The sequence below is a fragment of the Suricata suricatta genome, chromosome 5 (genome assembly GCF_006229205.1).
Source record: "Suricata suricatta isolate VVHF042 chromosome 5, meerkat_22Aug2017_6uvM2_HiC, whole genome shotgun sequence".
Taxonomy (NCBI): Eukaryota; Metazoa; Chordata; class Mammalia; order Carnivora; family Herpestidae; genus Suricata; species Suricata suricatta.
In genome coordinates, this window is record NC_043704.1 from 20,202,203 (window position 1) to 20,221,127 (window position 18,925).

Below are 18,925 nucleotides of genomic sequence, written 5' to 3' on the forward strand. Positions count from 1 at the left end.
TACTCCCTTTGGGTCAGTTGGTAGAGAACAGAAGATCCAATATCACGGAAAAAAGGTAGAGATAGATTACTAATCTATAAATAATGTTGGTCTCCTGGGGGGAATAAATTGTGTGTAAACACTAATATAATCTTTCAAGGAGTTAAATATCTTGGGACCATGCACTTACTGGACAAGTGTCCAAGGATGAATAAGAGAATCCAGACAAGTTACATATTCTTTATTTTAAAGGACTTTATTTACTTTTTAAAAGTTTATTTATTTATTTTGAGAGATAGAGAGCATGAGCAGGGGAAGGACAGAGAGAGGGAGAGTCAGAGAATCCCAAGCAAGCTCTGTGCTGACATTTCAGAGCCCAATCGAGGCTCGAACTCACAACCATGAGATCATGACCTGAGCTGAAATCAAGAGTTGGACACTTGACCAACTGAGCCACCCAGGCGCCCCGACAAGTACATCTTTTGTCTCATCCCTGTGAGAGAGGTTGCAGGTGTCCCTTCTTGCTACAACTAGTTGCCCATTCCATTTTACTGCTCCTGCCTCTCCAGTTTGTGTGAATATGAGTTCTGGATATATTGTGGGTTTTTCTGTTGTTATTCTTCTCTTCTCCATTACAGCATTACTATCTTCTCTAATAAAATTTTACTTGGGTTTGCTGAGTGTTAAGTGCTTTCATTTGCTCTTACGAAAATTATCTATCGGAACTGGGTCCAACATTGTGGTTGACCACGACTGATAGATAGCTTTAAGCAGTAGGATGTAGTTGGTTTCCATGGATCACGGAGCTTCAGAGCACCAAACCTGCTGACTGGTGTTCACTGGGGCAAACTCATGGGCATATGGGCAGTAGGAGATGTGAAGTTTCCTTGTTGTCATTCATTCTCACTCTGAGGCAGGTTGCAGCAACAGAATGGGGCAAAATGCTAGCTTCTGGGAGACTGACCCTGATCCCTAGGCTGTAAGGCTTTAAGCATGATGATCAAGGAAGTGCTTGCCATTTTGATGTGATGGGGGCCAGGGTTCCAACCTTATGAAGCTGTGCAATGTAACAAGCTAGTGACAAAACTCGGCACTTTCCCCTTCATAGTTGACGAAGCATAAACCTCTTCCCTGGCATGTTCTGCGTGGAATGCTAGGCAGAATAATGACCCTCTCAAAAATATCCTTGCTCTAATTCCTGGGACCTGTGAATATGTATCTTACAGGGTGAGTGAGAATTTAAGTTGTAGATGGAATTAAGTTTGCTAACCTTAAAACAGATTATTTTGGATTCTTCAGGTGGGCCCAATGTGATCATAAGGGTTATATAAATGTAGAAGTGGGAGAGTAATGAAAACTTAATATCAGAGTAATGAAGGGTGAGAAAGGCACAACTAGCCATTGTTGGCTTTGACTATGGAAGAGAGCCATGAGCCAAGAAACGTGGGCAGCTTTTCGGAGTTGGAAAAGGCAAGAAAACAAGTTCTCCACTAAAGCCTCCAAAAAGAACACATCTCTGCTGATCCATGTTAGAATTCTAACTTCCAGAACTGTAAAATAACAGATCTATATTGTTTTGAGCGAACTGCTGGGAATTTGTTACCGCAGCAAGGGAAGCTAATACAGGTGGAGTTGCTAACGTTTAAACTTCATGCTTGACCAGTATTGATCGCCTTAAGAGGCTGGGTCGTAGCCCCATGTCACAGAACTTTGTAGAGACCGACACCAATGCTCGTGACCATTCTTGGACAAAGCAACAGTCATCACGAACTCTTACGTCTCATGAATATTTCTGACTTAAACGTAGAAGTCCACAGTGTTACTTAACTTTGATCTTACACCTGCATCTCTTCTTTCTCATGTGAAATATTGTGGCTCCCAACAGCATCAACATTACTACATTTGCTTTATCCTACCACATATGTGCATGTGCACACACACACACACACCACCACCACCACCACCACCACCATAATGTAGAAAACCAGCATTATTACTGGTACTATTATTACTGAAAACAGCTTAACAATTTATAATTTTTTTTCAGTCCTCTTTGTCACACAAAGAATATAGCCCACCTTGGGATGTGTGATCTATCTTGTTTCAAAGTCACTTGAAATAATTTCTCTCAGTTTGCTACTAACTTAATATACAGGTAAGTTTATTTGTTTAATTTGCTTTCAATTGTTAGGTACTGCCTTTTTAGTTTGAGTTGTTTTCATTTTATCTATTTCCATAATCCATTTGCATGGTTTCAAACTCAAAGTTATAAAACAAGGTATATTTTGAGATTATTGTCTTTCTTTTCCTTAAAATATATTTTTATAATTTACCCTTCAATTTTTTGAATTTATGCAAATATGCATCTCATCTTCCTTTTCTTTGACAAATGTCAGTGTACTGTCTACACCTTTCTTCATCTTGTTTTTCTTCTTTTTTTTCTAAAAAACTATTTATTCAAATTCAAGTTAGCTAACATATAGTGTAGTACCGGTGTCAGGAATAGAACCCAGTGATTCAACACTTACACCCAGTGCTCATCCCAAGAAATACCCTCCTTAATGCCCAACCCATTTAACCTATCCCCTCTACCCCACACCACTCTAGCAGCCCTTAGTTCATTCTCTGTACTTAAAAGTCTCTAATGATTTGCCTCCCTCTCTGTTTTTATCTCATTTTCCCTTCCCTTCCTATATGTTCATCTGTTTTGTTTCTTAAATTCCACACATGAGCGAAATCATATGGTATTTGTCTTTCTTTGACTGACTCATTTCATTTAGCATAATACATTCTAGTTCCATCCATGTTGTTGCAAACAGCAGGATTTCATTCTTTTTGATCACCAAGTAATATTCCATTGCATTATTTAATTGGGCTCTTTTCATAATTTGGCTATTGTTAATAGTGCTGCTATAAACATTGGGGCGCCTGTGTCCCTTCAAACCAGCATGTTTGTGTTGTTTGGATAAACACCTAGTAGTGTAATTGCTAGGCCGTAAGGTAGCTCTATTTTTAATTTTTGAGGAACATCCATGCTGTTCTCTAGAGTGGCTGCACCAGTTTGCTTTCCCACCAACAAAGCAGAAATGTTCCCTTTTCTCTGTATCATCGCCAACATCTGTCATTGCCTGAGTTGTTCATTTTAGCCATTCTGACAGGTATGAGGTGATATCTCACTGTGGTTTTGATTTGTATTTCTCTGATGATGAGTGACATTGCCATCTGGATGTCTTCTTTGGAAAGTGTCTGTTCATGTCTTCTGCCCATTTCTCCACTGGATTATTTGTTTTTTAGGTGTTGAGTTTGATAAGTTCTTCATACATTTTGGATTCTAACCCTTTATCTGACATATCATTTACAAATATCTTCTCCCATTCCATCAGTTGCCTTTTAGTTTTGTTGATTGTTTCTTTTGCTGTGCAGAAGTTTTTATCTTGATGAAGTCCCAATAGTTCATTTTTGGTTTTGTTTCCCTTGCCTCCGGAGAAGTGTTAGTAAGAAGTTGCTGCGGCCAAGGTCAAAGAGGTTGTTGATAGTTTTATCCTCGAGGGTATTGATAGTTTTCTGCTTACACTTAGGTCTTTCATCTATTTTGAGTTTATTTTTGTGTGTGGTGTAAGAAAATGGTTCATTCTTCTTCATGTCACTTTCCAGTTCTCCTAACACCATTTGCTGAAGAGACTGTCTTTTTTCCATTGGATATTATTTCCTGCTTTGTTAAAGATTAGTTGGTCATACATATGTGTCCAAACTATTCTGTTTCATTGATCTTTGTGTCTGTTTTTGTGTCAGTACCATACTGTCTTGATTATTATAACTTTAAGTCCAGAATTGTTATGCCTTCAGCTTTGGTTTTCTTTTTCAACATGACTTTGGCTATTTAAGGTCTTTTCTGGTTCCATGCAAATTTTAGAATTATTTGTTTTAGCTTTGTGAAGAATGCTGGTGTTTTTTTGATAGGTATTGCATTGAATGTATAGATTGTTTTGGGTAGTATAGACATTTTAACAATATTTTTTTCTCCAATACATGAACATTGAATGTTTTTCCATTTCTTTGTGTCTTCTTCACTTCCTCTCATAAGTTTTCTATAGTTTTCAGTGTTCAGATCTTTTACCTTTTTGGTTAGGTTTATTCCTAGATATTTTATGGTTTTTGGTGCAATTGTAAATGGGGTCAATTACTTGATTTCTCTTTCTGCTGCTTCATTATTAGTATAAAGAAATACAACTGATTTGTGTACTTTGATTTTATATCCTCTGACTTTGCTGAATTCACATAATGGCTCTAGTAGTTTTTTGGTGGAGTCTTTCAGGTTTTCCACGTAGAGTATCATGTTGTCTGAAAAGTGAAAAATCATGTTGTTGACTTCTTCCTTGATGATTTGGATGCCTTTTATTTCTTTTTCTTGTCTGATTACTTAAGCCAAGGCTTCCAGTACTATCTTGAACAACAGTGGTGAGTGTGGACATCCCTGTCATGTTCTGATCTTAGGAGGAAAGCTCTCAGTTTCTCTCTATTGAGGATAATGTTAGCGGTGAGTCTTTTGTACATGGCCCTTATGATGTTGAGGTATGTTGCTTCTATCCCTACTTTATTAAGGTTTTTTTTTTTTATCAAGAAAGGATGCTATATCTTGTCAAATTCTTTTTTCTGCACCTATTGAGAGGATCATGTTGTTCTTGTTCTTTCTTTTATTGATGTGATGTATTACCATTGATTTGCGAATGTTGAACCAACCCTGCAGCCCAGCAATAAATCCCACTTGATTGTGGTGTATAATTCTTTCGTGTGTTGTTGCATTTGGTTTGCTAGTATCTTGTTGAGAATTTTTGCATCCATGTTCATCAGGGAAATTGATCCGTAATTTTCTATTTAGTGAGGTCTTTGTCTGGTTTTGGAATCAAGAAAAAAATGATCTCATAGAATGAGTTTGGAAGTTTTCCTCCCATTTCTATTTCTTGGAATACCTTTATAAGATTAGCTATTAACGCTTCTTTAAATGTTTGGTAGGATTCCCCTGGGAAGTAATCTGGCCCTGGACTCTTGTTTGTTGCGTGATTTTTAATTACTGATTAAATTTCTTTACTGGTTATGGGTCTGTTCAAATTTTCTATTTCTTCCTGTTTCAGTTTTGGTAGTTTATACTTTTCTAGAAATTTATCCATTTCTTCTAGATTGTCCAATTTGTTGGCATATAACTGCTCATAATATTATCTTATTATTGTTTGTATATCTGCAGTGTTGATTGTGATCCCCTCTTTCATTTGTGATTTTATTTATTTGGGTACTTTTCTTTCTGTGTTGGATAAATCTGGGCAGGGGGTTATCAGTTTGGTTAATTCTTTCAGAGAACCAGTTCCTAGTTTTATTGATCTGTTTTAATTTTTAATTTCTATATTATTGACTTCTACTTGAATCTTTATTACTTCTCCCCTTTTGCTAGCTTTGGGTCTTATTTGCTGTCCTTTTTCAGGCTCCTTTGTGTATGACATTAGGTCTTGTATTTGAGACATTTCTTCCTTCTTTAGAAGGCCTGGATTGCTATATATTTTTTTTATGACCACCTTTGCTGTATCCCAGAGGTTTTAGATGATCATTTTTTCATTTTTATTGGTTTCATGTACTTTTTAATTTCCTCTTTAATTGCTTGGTCAACCCATTCATTCCTTAGTCGATGCTCTTTAATCTCCAAGTATTTGTGGTATTTCCAAGTTTTTTTTCTTCTGGTTGGTTTCATATCATTGTGGTCTGAAAATATGCATGGTAAGATCTCAATCTTTTTTACTTGTTGAGGGCTGATTTGTGAAGCAGTATGTGATCTATTCTGGAGAATGTTCCATGTGCACTTGGGAAGAATGTGTATCCTGCTGATTTAGGATGAGATGTTCTGAAAATATATATGTGAAGTCTGTCCGGTCCAGTATATCATTCAAAGCCATTGTTTCCTTGTTGATTTTCTACTTAGATGAGCTGTCCATTGCTGTAAGTGGTGTGTTAAAGTCCCCTACTATTATTGTATTATTATCAATGAGTTCCTCTATGTTTGTGGTAAACTGACATATATTTGGGTGTTTCAAGTTGGGGATATAAGCATATAAGCGGCCAACTTGCAGACTGGTAGTGAGAAACATGTGGTTTACTGTTTTTAAGACACTGAGATTATATGTTATACAGCACTGTGATTGCTATGGCTGACTAATACAAGCATATTTCCATTAAAGTTTGCTTTTTTGTAGTACTTCATAAGATTTATAGTATTGCCATGTAATATTTTAAAAATTCTTTTCTGTGTTTTTATAGCCTTAAAATTTTTAATGTTTTTCATTAACAAATATCTAGAGAGTACCCATATGTAGCAGGAAATTTTCTTGGCGCTGAGAATGTAGTGGCCAACAAGGCTCTCATGAAGCTTGAATTGTTACAGTTTTCCTTCATTAGACTAGCTTGAGGTTTGTGTATTTCACTGGTCTTTTCCAAAGAATTAGTTCTTGGCTTTATTTTTAAGATTCACTTTCTCTTCCATATTTCATTACTTTCTTTTTTAGCTTTATGCTTCCTTTTACTTTACTTTTATTTTATTGTCCTTGTTCGAATTCCTTAAGTTGAATTTTAACCTTCCTTCCTTTCAAAGCTAAAAATAATTTTTTGAGTACCACTTTAAAACAATTTCACTAGTACTTATATATATTGTCATGGTTTTATTAATTTCTAATTAGCCAATAATTAAAGCTTAGATTTCCTTTTATTCAAGTATTTTATAAAAGATAAAAAAAAATTTCTAAGTGGTTATCTTTTTGTGTGTGTGGTTTGTTCCATAATCGTCTTTTCTTGTTTTAGAGGAAATTTTTTCTCAAATCTCTTTTTTAAATTTTTATTTATTTATTTATTTTTAATATAATTTATTGTCAAATTGGCTAACATACAGTGTATAAAGTGGGCTCTTGGTTTTTGGGGTAGATTCCTGTGGTTCATCGCTTACATACAACACCCAGTGCTCATCCTTACAAGGCCCTCCTCAATGCCCATCACCCACTTTCCCCTCTCCCCCACCACCCATCCAACCTCAGTTTGTTCTCTGTATTTAAGAGTCTCTTATGGTTTGCTTCCGTCCCTCTCTGTTAGCAACTTTTTTCCCCTTTCCTCCCCCATAGTCTACTGTTAAGTTTCTCAAGATCCACATATGAGTGAAAACATATGATATCTGTCTTTCTCCGACTGACTTATTTCACTCAGCATAATTACTTCTGGTTCTATCCATGTTGCTGAAAATGGCATAATTTCATTATTTCTTATTGCCAAGTAGTATTCCATTGTATATATAAACAATACCTTCTTTATCCATTCATCAGTTGATGGACATTTAGATTCTTTCTGTAATTTGGTTATTGTTGAAAGCGATGCTATAAATATTGGGGTACATGTACCCTTATGCATCAGCACTCATGTGTCCTTTGGATAAATTCCTAGTAGTGCTATTGCTGGGTCATAGGGTAGTTCTATTTTTAATTTTTTGAGGGACCTCCACACTGTTTTCCATAGCAGCTATGCCAGTTTGCATTCCAACCAACAGTGCAAGAGGGTTCCCATTTCTCCACATCCTAGCAAGCATCTGCTGTTTCCTCAGTTGTTAATTTTAGCCACTCTGGTGTGGGGTGGTATCTCAGTGTGGTTTTTATTTGTATTTTCCTGATGATGAGTGACGTTGAGCATCTTTTCATGTGTCTGTTGGCCACCTGGATGAAAGTGTCTGTTCATGTCTTCTGCCCATTTCTTCCGTTGATTATTTGTTTTTCAGGGAGTTTGGTAAGTTCTTCATAGATTTTGGATAGTAGCCCCTAATTTGCAAATATCTTTTCCCATTCTGTCGGTTGCCTTTTAGTTTTGTTGATTGTTTCTTTTGCAGTGTAAAAGCTTTTTATCTTGAGGTCCCAATAGTTCATTTTTGCTTTTAATTCACCTTCTTTTGGAGATGTGTCAAGCAAGAAATTGCTGCAGCTGAAGTCAAAGAGGTTGTTGCTTGCTTTCTCCTCTAGGGTTTTGATGGTTCCTGTTTCACATTTAGGTCTTTCATCCATTTTGAATTTATTTTTGTGTATGGTGTAAGAGAGTGGGCTAGTTTCATTCTTCTGTATGTTGGTGTCCAGTTCTCCCAGTGCCACTTGCTAAAGAGACCGTCTTATTTCCATTGGGTATTATTTCCTGCTTTGTCAAAGATTAGTTGGCCATACACTTGGGGGTCCCATTCTGGGTTCTTTATTCTACTTCATTGGTTTGTGTGCCTGTTTTTGTGCTGATATCATACTGTCTTGATGATGGCAGTTTTGTAGTAGAGGCTAAAGTCTGGGATTGTGATACCTCCCGCTTTGGTTTTCTACTTAATATTACTTTGGCTATTCGGGGTCTTTTGTGGTTCCATACGAATTTTAGGATTGCTTGTTCTAGCTTTGAGAAGAATGCTGGTGCAACTTTGATTGGGCTTGCATTGACTGTGTAGATTGCTTTGGGTAGTATTGACATTTTAACAATATTTATTCTTCCAATCCATGAGCATAGAATGTTTTTCCATTTCTTTGTGTCTTCAATTTCCTCATAACTTTTCTATAGTTTTCAGCATACAGATCTTTTACATCTTTGATTAGGTTTACTCCTAGGTATTTTATTGTTCTTGGCACAATTGTAAATGGGATCAGTTTCTTGATTTCTTTTTCTATTGCTTCGGTATTGTTGTATAGAAATGCAACCACTTTCCTTACATTGATTTTGTACTCTGCGACTTTGCTGAATTCATGTATCAGTTCTAGCAGCCTTTTGGTGGAGTCTTTTAGGTTTTCCATGTACAGAATCATGTCATCTGTGAAAAGTGAGGGTTTGACTTCTTTGCCAATTTTGATGCCTGATTGCTGATGCCAAGGCTTCCAACACTATGTTAATACTTCCAACAGTGGTGAGAGTGGACATTCCTGTTGTGTTCCTGATCTCAGGGGGAAAGCTCTCAGTTTTTCCCCATTGAGGATGATATTAGCTGTGGACTTTTCATATATGGCTTTTATGATGTTTAGGTATGTTACTTCTATCCCAACTTTCTTGAGGGTTTTTATTAAGAATGGATGCTGTATTTTGTTAAATGCTTTTTCTGCATCTATTGACAGAATCATATGGTTATTATTATTTCTTATATTAATATGATGTATCAGATTGATTTGTGAATATTGAAGTGGCCCTGTAGCCCAGAAATGAATCCCACTTGGTCATGGTGGATAATTCTTTTCATATGCTTTTGAATTTGATTTGCTAGTATCTTGTTAAGAATTTTTGTATACATCTTTATCAGAGATATTGGCCTGTAATTATTCTTCTTTGTCTGGTTTAGGAATCAAGGTAATGCTGGCTTCATAGAATGGGTCTCCTTCCATTTCTATGTTTGAAACTGCTTGAGAAGGATAGGTATTAACTCTGCTTTAAATGTCTGGTAGAATTCCCCTGGGAAGCCATCTGGCCCAGGACTCTTGTTTGTTGGGGGATTTTTGATAACTGATTCAATTTCTTCACTAGTTATGGGTGTGTTCAAATTTTCTATTTTTTCCCTTTTGAATTTTGGTAGTGTGTGGATGTCTAGGAATTTGTCATTTTTTTCTAGGTTGTCCAGTTTGCTGGCATATAATTTTTCATAGGGTTCTCTGACAATTGCTTGTATTTCTGAGGGATTGCTTGTGATAAAGCCATTTTCATTTGTGATTTTATGTATTTGGGTCATCTCTCTTTTTGAGAAGTCTGGCTAGGGGTTTTGTTTATTTTTTCCAAAAAACAGCTCTTAGTTTCATTGATCTGCTCTATTGTTTTTTTTTTTAAATTCCATATTGTTTGTTTATGCTCTGATCTTTATTATTTCTTTTCTTCTGCTGGCCTTTGGGTTTCTTTGTTGTTCTGCTTCTAGTTCCTTTAGGTGTGGTGTTAGATCTTGTACTTGGGATTTTTCTTGTTTCTTGAGATAGGCCTGGATTGCAATGTATTTTCCTCTTAGGACCACCTTTGCTGCATTTTGGTCTCTGTAGCAATAGATTCTCTGCTGTCTTCTATGCTTTTTCACGCCCAGTGATTACACTCATGACTATTATTCTAAATTCTTGTTCAGTTATATTGTTTATAACTGTTGTGATAAATTCTTTAGCTGTCATTTCTTCCTGGAATTTCTTTTGAGGAGAATTCTTCTGTTTTGTCATTTTGGCTAGTTTTCTGTCCCTAATGTGTTTTAAAAGCTTGCTTTGTGCCCTTAACCTGAAAGCACTACTATATTTAAGAGGGGTCATACACTGTCCAGGGCCTAGCTACCTTCAAGAGGTGTTTTTTGGAGAGTATTACTTGCTCTCTGTTGTTGTGACCTTGATTATTTTATGTCTCTACTTCGTAGTGATGTTTTGGAAACTCCACAAAATGTGCTTTGATTTTTTGTTGTTGTTGTTGTTGAGGTAGCCCTGGAAAGGAAAACAAACAAACAAAAACCAAAACCAAGCATAGAACAAAGAAGAAAACACGCAAAACAAAAAAACCTAGAAACACTGGCTGCAAGTAAACAACAGGGTGGAGGCGGTGCTGATGGAAGAGGCCTTATTCCATACAGAGAGACATGACCGGGTGCGGGGAAAAAGAAAAGAAAATTGACCAGAGAAACTATACGGCTTAATCCAGAGAGAGAGAAAGGAAAATAAAGAAGGAGGTGTATAACATGTATAAAGAGAATAGATTAAATATGTCTGCTTAAAGAAATCAACAACCAGAATAACAGACTAAAGGAGAGAATAGATAAGAAGAAAAAAAGGAAGGAAAAAATATATATGTAATAAGAACTGCCCTAGAATTAAATCAGGCAACGCGACAGCGCTGGTTTGGAGGAGGGGCCGACCGGCTCCTCCGGGTCAGTCCGCCCAGCTCCCGCAGTAAAGGCTCCGCTGGTAAAGGCGCGGGGGGGCGTGGTTTGGTGCAGGCCCCGCCTCTCCTGTGGGCCAGCAGACGGTTCTCTGAAGCCCCACCTAGTTGGTGATGGGGAGGAAAATGGAGGGACCACAGTCTCTCCTCTGTGGACCAAGTGTCCCAAACCACTCTGTTCAGGCCGTCCTCACTGTGCCGGAGGCACCAACGAGGCGGTTTGTTCCTCTCCACTGACTTCTGTGCCTCCCTGGGCCTCGGCTGGGACTTAACCCCAACGTCTTAAAGGTTCCCGCGTTGGAGGCCTGGTTCTGGGGAGGTGCTGGTGTGCGCCGCCGATATATGGTCTCTGGCTGGCGGGCACAGGCAGTCTGTCCTCTGAGCGGTTATAGACCTCCTTCTCACAGCACTCCACGGCGGGGACTGCTTTTTCCCACTGAGGACTGTGCCTCTGAGCTAGCACCTGAGCCCAGGACTGGCTCCCCTCCTCTCCAGGTGCGCCAACAGGGCAGCTGGCCCCCCTCGGGAGGAAGCCTGCAGTTAGCTATTGGATCTTTCTCCATCCTGGTCTGTGGTTTTTCTCTTGTCTGGATACAGTCTTACACTTTCCAGCCTCTCTTTTGCTTACCTTTGTCCCTCCGCAGTAGGGGATCCCTCCCTTTCATTCTTCTGCCATCCGTTTTATCTTTCCCAGTTCACAATCACACACCTATGGCCCGCCCACTTTCCGTGGTGGGTCCCTGGAGGCATCTCTGCCACTTTGCAGCCAGTACTCTTGCAGTTGAAAGTCCTTTGGCCTCAACACTGCTGCGTTTGAGAGAGGAGGGAATTTCAGATCCCCCTACTTCTCCGCCATGTTGGATTCCAACCTTCTCAAATCCCTTTGAAGGAAGGTGTTTCTAGTTATGGAGCCACGAAGAGATTGGGCATTGGAACTCAACCAAAGGCAGATAATAAACTGAGGAGCCTTTACTCTTGGAGAGCTGCTCTAACTTCAGGTAAGAAGAATAGGAATATGCCTTAGTGTAGTGGTACTTCACCCATCCTTCTCTTCTTCCCCCCAACCCAACTTGGCTGGCAAGAATAGTAGTTTCATTAGCATGGGGAGGATCAGGAAAACCAACGGCCATGCTTGCAGAGGGGATGAACTCAATTTGGGTGTGTGTGGGGGTGGTGGTGAAAATATTTGGCTTTGTTGTTTAAAAAGGGTGGGCATGACTGGGGACAAAAAAGGAAAGGTGCAGCTTTGCAAGCCTGACAATATGGTTCTGGTTGGGGTGAATGGTAGACCAGCCAGAAATTTAATGGGGAAATCCTGGAATTGAGAGATCCATAGAAAGGCTGAGATAATCTCTCCATATGAACTTGGCTGACTAGAACACTGTACATGCTTGGGGGAGACCTGGGAAGGCTGGTAAACATTGAAAGCTGAGGAAAACTTGAGAATTGGCCGTAACTTGAAGTACATTTTGCCAGCAATACACAAATCAATCGACAGAGGTGGGAAATTTTGACCTCAAGCTCTGCTCAAATCACTGGCTTACTACTAAGCTATGCATATAAAAGGGAGATCTTTAGGAAAATAGTCTAAAAACAAAAATAAGAATTAAAAAGCTAAGCAGAGACATCAGTGATTCCACAGTTTAAGTACAAGTATGTTACTATAAAATTATTTAACCCCCCCATAACTTAAAAAAACTTAGGCAGAATCAACAAGTAATGCCCTCTCATTCCACTTATGAAAGGAACAATTAGAAAAGATATAATGCAGGAAAAACACCAACCATCTTTTCACATCAGGCTGAAAGAAGCACAGTGATTTTTTTTCTTTCATTCCCCAATTCCCATATTCTCATCCACATCAGTAGAAAGAAAAGAATTACTACAATATTTATCTAAAAATCTTCATTTTTAAACAAAATTTACTAGGCATACAAGAAAGAGGAAAATATAATCTATACTCAATTAAAAATGAGGCACTCAGAAATTGCTCAGGGTGAGCCCAGATCCTGGGTCATAAACAAAGACTTCAAAGCAGCCATTCTAAATATGTTCAAGGAATTAGAAAAAATTATGGGACTCCCGGGTGCCTCAGTCGGTTAAGCATCGGACTTCGGTTCAGGTTATGATCTTGTGGTGCGCGAGTTTGAGCCTCGTGTCAGGCTCTGTGCTGACAGCTCAGAGCCTGAAGCCTGCTTTGTATTCTGTATCCCCTCTCTCTCTGCCCCTCCCCCACTCATATTGGTTCTCTCTCTCTCTGAAAAGTGAATAAACATTAAAAAAAAAAGGAATTAGAGGAAATTATGTTCAAATAATGAAAGGAAAATTTTATGACGCTGACTTAACATACAAAAAATAGAAGTAGAGAACTAGAAAGTATAAGAAAAGAACTAAATGTAAATTCTGGAGTTGAAAAATGCAATATGGTAGTGTTTCCTTATCCATGGGGGTTATGGTCCGAGAACTCCAGTGGAGGCCTGAAACCTTGGGTAGTACCAAACACTATTACACTATATTTTTATCTACATAGTCCTACCTATGATAACATTTACTTTATAAATTAGCATAGAAATAAATTAACAATAATAACTAATAACAAAATAGAAAAATTATAACAATATGCTGTAATGAAAGTTATGTAAATATGTCTCTGTCTCTCAAAATATCATTTTTAAAATTTTATTTATTTAGTTTGAGAGAGAGAAGCAGAGAGTAAAGGAGAGAGAGAATCCTAACCAGCCTGTGTGCTGACCGCGCAGGTGTGGGGTTCAATCCCTCAAACTGTGAGATCATGACCTGAGCTGAAATCAAGAGTTGGATGCTTAACCAACTGAGTTACCCAGGTGCCCCTCAAAATATCTTATTGCCTTGCACTCTTGTAATGAAGTGAGATGATAAAATGCCTGTATAGAGATGAGGTCAAGGACATAGGCATTGTGACATAGTGTTGGGCTACTATTGAGCATGTGACAATACATCAGAAAGAGGATCATTTGCTTGTGCACTAGGGTTGACTGTGTGCAATTGAAACCATGGCAAGGAAACTGTGGATGAGGGGGGATGACTTAATTGAAATAAAAATTTGCTAGATAAGCCCAATAGCATATTTAAGATGGCAGAAATAAAAATGAGACTTATAGAAAGACCAATAGAAATACTCTAATCAGAAAAATGTAGACAAAAAGAGGGAAGACAAAGGAAACCTTAGAGCCACATAAAGTGTGTAACATACATGTACTGGGAGTCAATGGAGGAGAGGCAAGACAGAGAGAGAAGGGCATAGAAAAAAAAATATTTGAAGAAGTAATGACCAAAACCTCCCCAGATTTGATGAAATTTTACCTACATATCTAAGAATCTCAGCGAATCCTATTATAAACATAAAGAGAACCACAGTTAGACATACCCTAGTCCAACAATAAAGGACAATCTTAAAATCAGCAAGGGAAAAATGACTTCCCACACACAGAGCATTAACAATACAGTAGTAAACAGCTGGCTTCCCATCAGAAACAATGGAGACCCCAAAACTGTGAAATGACAGTCAAAGTGCTGAAGAAAAACAAACCTGCTGACAGCCAACAAAAATACTCTTCAAAGATGAAGGTAAAATTAGGGCATTCCCAGATGAACAAAATCTGGCAGAATTCATTGCTAGCCATCTTTCACTGCAAGAAATGCTAGAGGAAGCCCACCAGAAAGGAAGGAACTGACATGAGATTGTAACTGAGATCTACAGGAAAGATGACTGCTGTAGGAAATATTAAGTATATAGGTATACGTAAAAGACCACATTTGTATTTTCTCGTCTTTTCTTTTCTCAATATCCTTAAAAAATCCCACATAGAAATGCTTAAACCAACAATTAACGAATTATAGCTCCATATTGTTGAATATATATTATATGTATAAAAATTATACATTTGAAAAATACGTATTTGACAACATGCAACATATGTGATAATAATAGCCCAGAAGGAGGTCATGAAGCAATATCAGGGCAAATTTGCTTTACTTACCCCAGAGGCAGCCAGCGGCCGCGAGGGTGGCAGTGGTGACTCTATTCTGGATACAGTTCAGTTCATTTCATTTCATTCATTTTATTTCATTTCAATATGGTGGTTAATAACAACTTTGCTACTCATTTAAAGGAAACATTTACCAACCCCATTGTTCACAAAATTAAACACGGGGACTTAAGTGTAAAAATCACAGTTCTGCCACATCCCTCCCCCTCCCACTGCTGCTTCCCAGAGAGCAGTTTTAAACCCCTTTACCTGTTTTTCCAGGTGACTTAAACCATATTTCTAAATGACATATTTATGTCACTGTCCTTTTTCAGATGTAGACATTTCGCTCATTTACACCACACATTTCCTTTTTCCTGTCTTCTCAGTGTGATTCCATCATCCCCTTTGATTTCTGTATTGGTTACCTTCCCCCCCCCCTTTATAACTCATTACATCAGAGCCTTGCCTCAGTTGGTAGGGTGAAGATATTACAAGAGGGAGTTTTCTCTTGTCTCCTTTCCCTTTAATCTTTCAACTTCTTTGATCTGTACATTTACTTTTACACCTTAGTGATTGATGACCTTTACTTTCTTTTCTGCAGCCAAGGTTAAATCTTTCATGTTTGCTTACAGATGGATGCTATAAGTTGAAATTCAGTATTCAGTGTTTATGTTTTGCCTTCACCGTGGCCTCATTCCCTTCCTCCCCCCCAACCCCCAGACTTTACACCAGAATTCTGTCAAATTCTGTTTCCTAGAGGTGGCTTCTTTGCCTTTACGATCTTATATGGACTAGAGGCTCCTGACTCATTGGACAATTGTCATCCTGACACTTTGGCACTTTTCTGCTAGGTTAGAGCCCTTGTTTCCTGGACCACATGTCCTTTGCTTCCCTGTGTTATGTCCCCACTTTGTGTAACCCATTCTCCAATAACTTCTGAAAACTGCATGATAGACTAATCTATTAATTCTTACATGTGTGTAAATATGTCTTACCCTCAAGCTCTCATGATGATTTGGGAGATTGGAGGAATCTAGGTTGAGAATCATCTTCCTTTTGAGCAAAGGTCAGCAAACTTCTGAAAGGGACCAGATAATAAATATTTTAGGCTCTGTGGGTCACAGGACCAATGTTGCAACTACTCAGCTTTGCCTTTGTAGCACAAAAGAAGCCATGGACAAGAGGTAAATGAATGAGTCTGGCTGTGTTCCAGTAAAACTTCATTTTCAAAAGAAGCAGCAGGCTGGATTTGTCCCACGGGATTGAGTTTGTCAATCCTTGCTTTAGAACTTTGAAGATATATTTTCATTCTATTTCGAATGATGTTCAACTGACCCTTGTTCCTTTGTATGTGGCTTCCTTTTTTCTTTTTTCCTTTATTTCTAGCTGGGAGCAGTTAGAATCTTTAGTTCTTGCATTCTGCAGTTTCACAAGAATATGTACAGAAGAGGGTCTTTACTCATCGATTTTTGACTATTGTCTCTGTCCTTTTTTAATGCAACGTCCTTGGTCTGATGATGGGCTACCTGGATTAATCCTCTTTTGTGTCTAATCTTTTCTGTCTTTTTTGGAGGGGGCTTTCTTTGTCTTATTTTTTGAAATATATTCAACTATATCTCTTAGAACTTTTTATTGATGCTTGTTTTTTGACAGCAATTTAGAGCAATTTTTTTTTCAATTTGAGAGAGAGAGAGAGAGAGAGAGAGAATCTCAAGCAGGCTCCATACTCAGCATGGAGACCAATGTGGGGCTTGATTCTGTGATACAGGGATCATGACCTGAGCTGAAGTCAAGAGTCAGATGTTCAACCGACTGAGCCACCCATGTGCCCTATCAGCAGTCACTTTTTATTTTTTATTTTATTTTTTAATTTTTAAATGTCTTATTTATTTTTGAGAGAGAGATACACACAGTGTGAGCAGGGAAGGGTCAGAGAGAAAGGGAGACATAGAATCTGAAGACAGGCTCCAGGCTCTGTGCCAGCTGTCAGTGTAGAGCCTGATGCGGGGCTCAAACCCACAAATTGTTAGATCGTGAACTGGGCCAAAGCTGGATGCTCAACTTCTTTCTTGTTCTCTAGCCTTCTCTACCCCCCCCTTTTTCTGTGTCTGTGCTAGAGTAGATTTGCCATGAAGCTGATGACCCCTCACTTAGGTCATGGAAGTTTCTGGGAGGTATAGAGTGTTCTCAGTGGGAAGGTACAACTAGATTACAATCAGGATAATTACTGTGAAAGTGTTTTGGCTAAATTGATTTCAAAAGAAAGGGATTGAAACCTCTAAGTTTCTGTAACTTTAATTGTGACATATTTCTCATATATAAACATTTATTTTTTTGTACCTAATTTTACATTCTAATTTTGTATTTTTAAAAAGGCCCTAAAGATTGATTAAACTTTAGGGTTACACAAAATCTAGATTTTCATTTCAGTTTAATTTCTCTAATTAGCATTTTTCTAGATTCTTTTCCGTGTTTTGTTTTGTTTTTTGAGTTTTATGTTCTGGAGGTAATTTTGTGGTTAGTATACTCTTGTTCCCCCAAATGTCCTTGGTTTTCCATTCTTATTTAAAAGTAAGAAAATAGACAAGCTGACTGTGGGGTCTGCGAACATGGATGGGATGTGCCAGCTGGCACGTTTGCCTTTAGGGAAGCTGGAAGGGGGTCTCAGAAGTTCTGCTCTCCAGCTGCCTTTGTTCTCCCAAACAGTTCATTCAGTTTTTTTTTTTTTTAAAGAATTCATTCGATTTTTGGGGGGCACCTGGGGGCCCAGTGATTAACTTCTGACTTCGGCTCAGGTCATGATCTCACGGTTCGTGGGTTCGAGCCCCACGTCAGGCTCTGTGCTGACAAGGAGCCTGGAGCCTGCTCTTCAGATTCTGTGTCTCCCTCTCTCTCTGACCCTCCCCTGCTCACGCTGTCTCTCTCTCTCTCTCTCTCTCTCAGAAATAAATAAAAGCATTTAAAAAAGGGAATTCATTCAATTTTTAAAGAGAAGAATTCCCCATGTTGTCTTCCCTAGGGAGAAACACCTGGCTGTTAGGGAAGGATTGACTGTTTCCTCTGTACCCTCTTGCCTTTGGGTGCACACTTCACTTCCGCCCGCAGACAGGTAGCGTCCTTCTGTCCGGGCCACCTCTGTGCGTTTTAGGCTGCACCTTCCTCTGTTACAGCATTAGTAACTATTTCTCCTCATGCTTTGTGTCTTCCAGGTGTTTATTGAAATCTCTTATTAATTGATAGTCACCTCCTGTTTCCTCAGCTGAGGGCGTTGGAAGACGTGGGTTATCGTGTACCCACTGCACCTTCGATTTGGAGCCCTGTGTGACTTGAATCTCACCAACCAACTCATGGCCTACTAGAGGGCGGGCGGTTTACTGCTTATGTATGCTTTTACGGGTTTTTCAGGGTTTCTACTGAAAACACACATACAAAAAACCCTACCAAACTCCCTTTCTGAGCAAAACTCTTATTTGTTGGTATGTGACATCTTCTTTTAGAGGACATCTGGCTCTCAAGTTTCAGCATCCATCTTTTTTTTTATAAGTTTTTTTTTTAATGTTTATTTATTTTTGAGAGAGAGAGAGAAAGAGTGCAAGAGGGAGGGGGCAAAGAGAGAGGGAGACGCAGAATCTGACAGCAGGCTCCAAGCACTGAGCTGCCATTGCAGAGCCCCAGGCAGGGCTTGAATTTACCAGCTGCAAGATCATGATCTGAGATGAAGTCGATGCTTAAATGACCGACTAAGCCGTCCAGGCGTCCCTAGTATCCACCTCAACTCCTTTATATCATCAAGAAACTTCTCACTGTTTCCATCCAAGGCTTCCTGGCTTTCCTGCATTGCCATATTTGTTCTTTTTTTTTTTTTTTTTTTAATTTTGTCATTTTAAAGGGATAGTGGTGGGGAGAAAAGTAAACATGTGTGCCAAGTCCACCATCTTCATCTGGAAGCTGGAACTTTCAAATTTCTAAATGATATAATTAAATGGACTTTTCTTTCTTAATAAAACCCT